Here is an 8,776-nt window from a genome sequence, read left to right on the forward strand (position 1 = left end):
ATAATAATAACTCTTCGTATTTGTTACGTGTCTCGAAATACTTGGATAAACTCTTCGAAGTTCTTTTTTTGAGATTGGAATTATCGGAATATTTTCTTTTAGTACTAATTATTTCTAATTTATATATACTCATATATTTCAATTATTTAATGTATTTATTACTTTCGTAAAATTAACTTAATAGATAAAAATAATTACTCTCGAGTACCTTATTTTCTAAACTATGAAAACAAGAAAATTGTTAAATACAATGATAATTGAAATTGAATAAAAAAAAAAAATTTCCTAACTTCGGCAATTACTAATTCAAATTTTTATTGGCATTCAAAAGTATATTATAATTTTTAATTAAGCAAAGGTAGAAAATTGAAGAATAATGCATAAAAGATTTCCGAGACATTTCTTTATACTTTATCCTAATAAATATAAAAAATTGTATCTTTCGTAAGAAGAACGTAGCAAAGCGAAATTCGCTAATTTTGTCGAAGCGTAATTCGTGGCGCAATAAATCCAGTAACATCAACGATGATTAAACAAAACATGGTTGCGCGTGTAAGCGGGAGCTTAGATAAGCTTTAGGTTAAGTTCGTGCGCCAGTATTCGTGCGCTAGAGATTTGTGTAAATTTACCGTCTCCTAGTACTCGCACATTCTCCTTGATAGTTAGTGATTTGCATTACATTATGTGTCTGCACATAATCGAAACGTTATACGCATATGTATGTAAGTACCGAAATGGAATTCATTTACCGCCAGTGAAGTTACCCAGTTTATTTTCCGATTAAATTTTAACCTAAATTTATGCAAAGAGTGGATATTATATTACACTTCGTATTATATCTCGGTCACATTTTAATCAATTCAAAAGCTCTGTTCATTCTCTGAGAAAATTGTAAATAGATAAAAGTAAAAAGCAAGAGAGAGAGAGAGAGAGAGAGAGAGGAAGAGGGAAAGAATAAAAACGAATACAGAATGTAGAACCTAGACACAAGAACTTAATTAATAATAAAATAAAAAAGGAAAAAGAAGTCGATAATATAAAGAAGAAAGTGTTTCTCAAAAATTTTAAAACATCCAATATATTTATTCAAAACTTGAAAAAAATCTAATCCCACTTTTCATCTTATAATTTCCCAAAAATCTTATCAATAACGATCTTATACGACAATAGATACTTCCATATTAATTTTGCAAAAATCGATCGATTCGAATTCATCAGTCAGGCTTTAGCCAATTTACGTCAAATTTTGTTATAAATAAACAAAAAAAAATAGAACAATATCATCCGCCAAATCCAATATTCCACAGCTATCGCCACCACCGTTCGAACTTTCTTCTCCAAAATGGATCCCCACACGATCGGAAAGTTCTCGAGCACGGGAGGTTAATTCAGAAAATAATTCCAAGTGTCGCGTGTGCACTCTAATGTTTAATTCAACCGTCGATCTTTACTTTATGAGAACGAACCGGGCTTAGCATCGCATCGCCGCTCGAAAAACTTTCCGCGAAGTTGAACCGCCTTTTTCCTCGACGCGGTTATCCACGAAGTATTAACACGGATCGTAAAGTCGAACGTGCTCGCCCAACGATATAAACGCGATACGTATCCTGCAGAAAGCACGGGCTAAGAGAAACGTGTGGAGGAAGGAAGCAAGAAAGGAAGGAAGAAAGGAAAGGAGAAAATCGAAAAGAGAGGAAAGAAAGAGCAGAGGAGAGGAGCAGAACGGTCGAGAGGAACGAAGGAATCACAATGCGGGTGCATCCGTTCGAAGACTTAATAAACCGATTTAATTAAAGCTGCAGCAATTCGCGAGCGGTAGAGGCGAGCAATTAGTGGCAGGAACAGAGGAAGAGGCGAGACTGCTTTGGTGAGTCCTTCCGTAAATACCCGCAATATTGATTCCCAATTCCTTAGCCTGATGTCCATAATCCGTGACTATTACACGCGCAGACGAGGCGTAATACGTTTGCCGATCACAGGGATCCTTGGCTGGATATTAACGGGCAAATGTAACTCTCTGAGTTAGTTGGTAAGTGAAAAAGTAAATTAAAGTAGTCGTTTTTGTAAGTTATTGTTGCTCGTCGGTACTTTCCATGTGTTTTATTTCCCTTTCTTCTTTTTAATAATATAGGGAGAAAAAGAATGGTTCGATTTATGTAGAATGATAGTTGTTTGAATATGATTTTATTAATTGCATTTATATCAAAAAATGTAAAAATGATTTTAATATTTCAGTCTCGTTTAATTTAATCTAATCTCATCTAATTTAAGCGAGTCTTTGATTGTTAAGATGAATTAAATCATTCTTCAAATATAGTTTATGGATGTTAAAAAATATTTCAAAAAATTTCAACAACTTCGTGGCAGTCCATTTGGAACGATAACGTAGATATTCGATAAAAATGGAAAATTGGTAATCGCGTGATAAAAGTTCGGTGGAAAAAATATTGGGAGGAATGTAAAATATTCATACAGGTAATACAATAACAATTTAATACAACTTTATGGTAGATATTTAATAAAAACTAATACTTTTCAATTATAAGATCAATCTATTTGTCATGAATTCACGCAACGTTCAAAATTAATCTCGAATTTATGTCCATCAAACAATTTCCGAATTAAAAATCCAATATAATACTTTCATATATTTTTTTTATTTTTTTTTTTAAGCTATAAAAAATGGTTACACGTTTCAAAGAAGATAAATTTTATCGTTACTTTATAACAATTACATAATTATAATGAACCAAATGTTGCCTTTGAATTATCAAAATTTTTAATTAAAAATTACGGATCCAAGTATACGTATTTGAAAACCAGACATTATTTTTAATAGTGCAAAATTTATCTTATTTTTAAAATTATATTATACTCCATTCACACTCGATCCGAAAAATTCTCAAACACGATCATATTTCACGATCATATTATAAATCTTACGAGCATCAAGTTCGAACGTATCGTTGAAATAAATTCATACCGAACCTACGACCTTCCAAATTGAATTTTAAAACTTGCAGACTCGACACGCTCGCGTCATAAATTCGGACGAGCGTAAAATCTACACGCTTTGACTTTTCAACGTGACCACTCGGATGGACAATCTACGCGGTTTTGTACAATATGATTAGATGCTAACAGGTTTCAAATCGATTCGAGCAAAAAGTGATAATACCAACCGTGACTGAATAAACGCTCCCTGTAAATGCATGCCATATTGATTCTTAATCCTTTGATTCGATAAACGTAATCCTATGTATTACGCGAATGGCCAGAATACCACTACGAATCTACACTTTCCTAATCATATTGCGCGTATCAGAGTAATAATCGTGCGAAGCGGGGATGAAAATTCATTTCGGAACGTCCATCGTGTCGCAAGCCTATCGATGTACTTTCGCACTCGAGTGTTTTCGAATAAAGTTCCAAAGATGACGGGACGATGATTTCATGCGCTTCATCTCGTGGCATCGTTGATTTTAAAATCCGTGTTACGAATTTATTGATTGCAAACGAGTCACGATTTTCACGCCGCGTAATAGTTTTGATCCCCGTTATTTGTTTCGAAATATTTATCGTGAATTTTTATCGACGAGTTTTCATCGACGAATATATGGGAACAATAATGCGATTAATTATTTTTATCGAAAAATAATTCCAAAGAATTTTTAGAACGATGAAATTATTTATTAAAAAAATAAATTCGCGCGCACTTTGAGGATTGGTTGTTATCGATTCCGAACATTTGCGATTTTGATAAAATTGTGTTCCTCTGAATCGTTTTCAAGTGGGATATAAAGCGAAGAAATTTTTTTTTAATCGAATTGCAGTTGTAATGTCGTAGAAAACATACGAGAATGTTCTATTTATTTCTGGCCAATATTTGTCACGTTCTATAAATAAAGACAAAAACATCTGGGAACAGCTGTATATTTCTGTTTTTTTAATTTTACGAGGTAAATTTGTACACGCTCTTTCTTTTCTACGAATATTGAATTTTAACGACTTGTTTGCACAAGATATCCCGTTTTGTAATCTAAAATATATTTCCTGCTTACAAAAATTCAAATAAACGTACAAATAACAAATTTTATCATTTGACGAGAAACTCAATGGAAACATTTTAATATTAAACGTAAAGGTTACGGAAATATTGCTGCATGTTCCCTTTTTTGAACGAAATGGAAATATTTTCATTCGTTATTTGTAAAAAAAACTGCTCCTTACATACATAAAAAATATTTTTTCCTATCACTCAAAATAAAAGAAACATTTTTTAACGAGAAATTTATTATGGATTGGGAATTACTTTCTATTTTTATTTTTTACAACTTTTTCTAATTTCCATATGTTAATTTAACTAGTTTAATTGAACTTTGAAGATACTGAGACGATAGAGAAGAGCAGGTCAAAGCAATTTATAATGGCGTAACTTTCCACGATGGATGATTCCTTGATGACAACATTTTGCCACACGTTCCAATTTGGGAAACCGATCTCGAATGTTTTTAAATTTATCACGACATAGACTAATTAGATATAAAAAAAAAATCTCCAAATATTATTTACTCGACAATTCAAAGAAACTCGGATAGATTAAAATTTAAATGAAACAAATTCGAATTATTATTTACGAAAATACCTTTTAATCGTAAATCTTTTCGTAATAGCCAAATAACGTAGATTAACGTAAGCTTTCGCAGATTAAAATGATTAAATAAATAGATGAAACTATAGGGAATTTAGATTAGCGATCAATATTTGAACAGATACTGGAAATTTGAGCGAATGAATGTTTGATGGAATATCTATTCTTAACTCGATTCGATCGAAAATTGATGAATAATATCAAAGGACTCATTGTTTAAGTGTATCAATTCATGGCTCGACTTTGTTCGCCGAAATATTAAATTAAATCAATCATGTGAATCGAGAATCAATATGCAACGACACACCAAAATCTTCTCCAACGAAATATTTAATTTGTCGCTATCTTTTTCCGATGGTAATCGCGTCAAACTTAAAAAAAAAGTGTCGATAAAATTTCAATAGCAACGAAAAAATTCAAACTTCTCATTTCAAAGAAAGAAAAAGAGACGCGAATATCCAATACAACTTCCTTCTCACACATATACGTACAAAAATTCCCTTTGGTTCATATCTGGCACGCAACGTAATCGGTCGGTGTCATCGCCGGCTACACACGGATACATACACATATATGCAGATTTCGCGAGGGAAACCAACTCCCGTGCCAGAGATTAGCGTGCAAAGTGCTCGAAACTCGTATAACATTACTGGTGGATGAGACGTGAGGGGTCCTCCCTCCCCACGTCCGACTGTGCGCGCCAACGGTGTCGGCGTCGAAGGTTGTCGGGTGTCGAAAGAGAACCGAGACTAAACAAACTTTCCGTTGTCTGCTACAAGAATGATAATGCGGATGCCGTTCGGCACGTTTTGGATTAGGTTTCGAGAACGATGCCGCGCTACGAGGGACAAGGAAGAAGCGAGGGGGCGCGAGAGGAGGCGAGGTTTCTCGAGTCGATGAGACCAAAGCTTCGGTATCTGTGTGTGGGTAATATAGTATATAGGCTGGAGTAAAAGAGAGCGAAAATGAGAGACAAAGGGAAGAGGGATGTACGCGAGACGAGAGGAGGAAGGATTGAGAGGAGACGAGTTGATATTAGGTATTTAATAGACAGCTCTAGGGAGTTGCTCGTCCGTGCGAGAACTGAACCGTAATGTTAGCACGCGGCGGGAGGGATTTCTCATAAGCTGACCTCGCCTTCGCGGAGAATATAGCGGAGGGGAAAGGATGAAGTGTGCGAAGGAGGGACTTGTTCGCCGACAGTGAAGCCGATCTTGGCCGGTTAAGTTGTCGGATGATGGCCGTGCCTCGATATAGGCGAGTTAAATCCTGGTGGTAACGTTACCTTGGCCTTTTGTGGTCGACCCGGCGGAAAAAGAAAGGGGGGATAACTCGAATCTAAGTTTTCTCACGGCTAAACCCCATGGATTACGCGACGCTTTAACTTGGATGGGATACCCTCGTTTCTCAGGTGTCGTTCCCCGAGTGTCGCCATATTGGACACTTTCACGATGTCTCGGCGCGTATTGTACCTGGGCCTCGTCGCTCTTATTAGAAAGAAATTTGATATATCGTCCCGCTGTTATTCGTCCTGGTGATACACTGCAATCTGGTGGTTAGTGATTTTGGTCGACGGAAATGAAAAACAAGAAGGGTTGCGATGTAAAATAACGACTACGATAATGGATTAGAACAATTTTACGTCAATTTTTTTCAAGGATAAATCGTTAGATTCATTCGTCAATGCGTAGATCTTTATTTAAATTCCGCTTCTTCGATCGTGTTCAAAAAATTTTGATTTTGCATGGACAACCGAGAAAGTTTTCTTACGAGAAAACAAATCAATGTCTTGATTTTATTTGGAAATTAGCGCTTTGTTGGATTTTGTAAAGGAAATTTTCAAGCGAAGGAAAAATGATCAAGACTTAACAACTAGGAATATCGTATTTGAATAAAGTTTTGCGCTTGTTCAAAATATTAGCTCAGCGGAGGATGGGTACATTACAATGGTAATGAGAGATTTAACACTTGAGGATTCTTCTGTCTTAACTACAGGTTGTGTAAAGTTCCAAAAGCTTTCGTAAGAAGGGGAGAATAGGGAAAGTGTCGAGATTGTTTAGGTTGAAATACGTTTGTTTAAGCGGTTGAGAAGATGAAAGTAAACGTGTGCTATCAAATATACGGTAGAAATCCTTAGGAAAACATAATTACAGATTGATACAAATCTGCTCATTAAGAAGAAATCCGGGGAAGAAAGAGAATATCGATTAAATAAAATTAAATTGTCGAAATAAAATTTTGAAGAAAAATATATTCCGTATACCTTAATTACTTACTTAATATGATAAAATTTTAACAATTTAACATTGTATTTTTCTATGTTCAATATGTTCGAAATAATATTTAAAAATCGCTTGAAATTTTGAAATTTTTTTTCGCGATAATAATAATAGAAATTTCACCATGTTGTATATATATATATAATCACAATTAAAAAAATATATCAAACATATGACAATTAAATATTAAAAATTCGGAGATCTCGAATTATCACGACATTTCGTTCGGGGTCAACAATAAAGCGATATTAAAGATTCACGGGGATGCAGAGAAGAAATATCGACCTCGCGGGTACAGAGTTTTCATAAATTTCGACGCAATAGACTTCTTAAAAATTTGTAGATGAATAAGAAAAATCGAGTGGCGGGATGAGTATCTTTCTCTTAAGATAGAAACGTCGTGCTACTTTTACTATTCCTCTTTAATGAAAATTTATATTCTCCTTAGGTTTGTGAGGCTAGGTGTTATCCTCCTTCTCCATTTCTCATTCTCTCTCTCTCTCTGTCTCTTTCTCTTTCTCTCGACACTCGAGATTTTTCTCGGAGATCTCAATTCTCCATGGTTCGTTTCGAGATTCTTCCACTCTTTTTCCACCCCCCCGTCCCAACGAGTCTATCTTCCCTGCGTCTACCACGTTTCCATTCCCGCCACCGTGCACTAACAATATGCCAAATGCATATTCAATTTTGAAAATCCACTGTGTTCCCGCCGAAAGAAAACTTTTATAAGCGAATCGGATCCCCCCCACATAAATTTCAAAGCGAAGAGTAGAGTTACGCTGCTTGGATTCGAGTTTCCATTTCCCGAGGATCTCGTCTCGATTCTGCCCAGTTTCTTGACCTTTGTATTACTACGGTTTCTTAAAAACGCGAAGATGATGAAAGTACAAAGCTCCGTTCCATCGTATTCACGTTACTGCCATTTGCATTCAAGAAACATGTATCGTTCGATGATCGAATTGTGCTTCGTTGAAGCAACGTTACGTTAGCGAAATTTGTAACATACTTCAAAATATTCGGTAGCTAGAACTGTAACCGATCTAGAAAATCGACTCTTTCTCCATTTCGTTACCGATACTCGAGTGTGATCGGACGATATTTCGAATATCCTACCTGATCTTTTCCCAAAAAATACCCAATTATTTCAAAGCATCATTATCTCGTTTCGCTGTCATAAACGAACGAAAAATACCTATACACTCGAGACAGCGAATAGAATGTCACGAGCAGAGGAAACGTTGGTCCCGGTTGGTTTGACGGGGCCGGTATCCTCCATTCCCAGCCACGTTCCACGTTACCTACAAAAATGTCCAAAGATATCCGCTTCGCTGTTCCTCTCGACAAATCCTATTAAATCCGCCCACCACGGTCCACGGGGACGATGGCAACGGAGCGCGACGCTAAGCGCGGGTAAGTTCGACAAAATAGCGCCGACTCGAATTCAACTAGGCGCCGTGCCGCGGCTCCGTTAATGGAACGATTGTCTCGAAAAATATTCATTCGAATTGACGACGGGCTTGCCCACGGCGAAATGGAATATAATTAGAACGGAGAGAGAGAGAGAGAGATTGCTTTAGTTGAAAGAAGAAACAAGAAGGGTATTGTGCGTGTGCACGCACGTAAGTATTGAATGCAGAATTTCGATAGAGAGATGTGATTAAAAACGAGTGGAGTGTTATTTGATCGAGAAATTTCACTTTTTGGGATTCGAATCTTTCGCGAAAAATTTTTCTTCTAGGTGAAACTTTTACGGATGTTGGAACGTGAATTCTTGTTGTTCGAATTATGCTTTTTCAAAATAAATTCGCGGAAGTAATTGGTTGGTATTTTCGATGAGTGTGGTTAA

This window comes from Apis cerana, linkage group LG9, assembly GCF_029169275.1.
Source record: "Apis cerana isolate GH-2021 linkage group LG9, AcerK_1.0, whole genome shotgun sequence".
In the NCBI taxonomy this organism is placed as follows: domain Eukaryota; kingdom Metazoa; phylum Arthropoda; class Insecta; order Hymenoptera; family Apidae; genus Apis; species Apis cerana.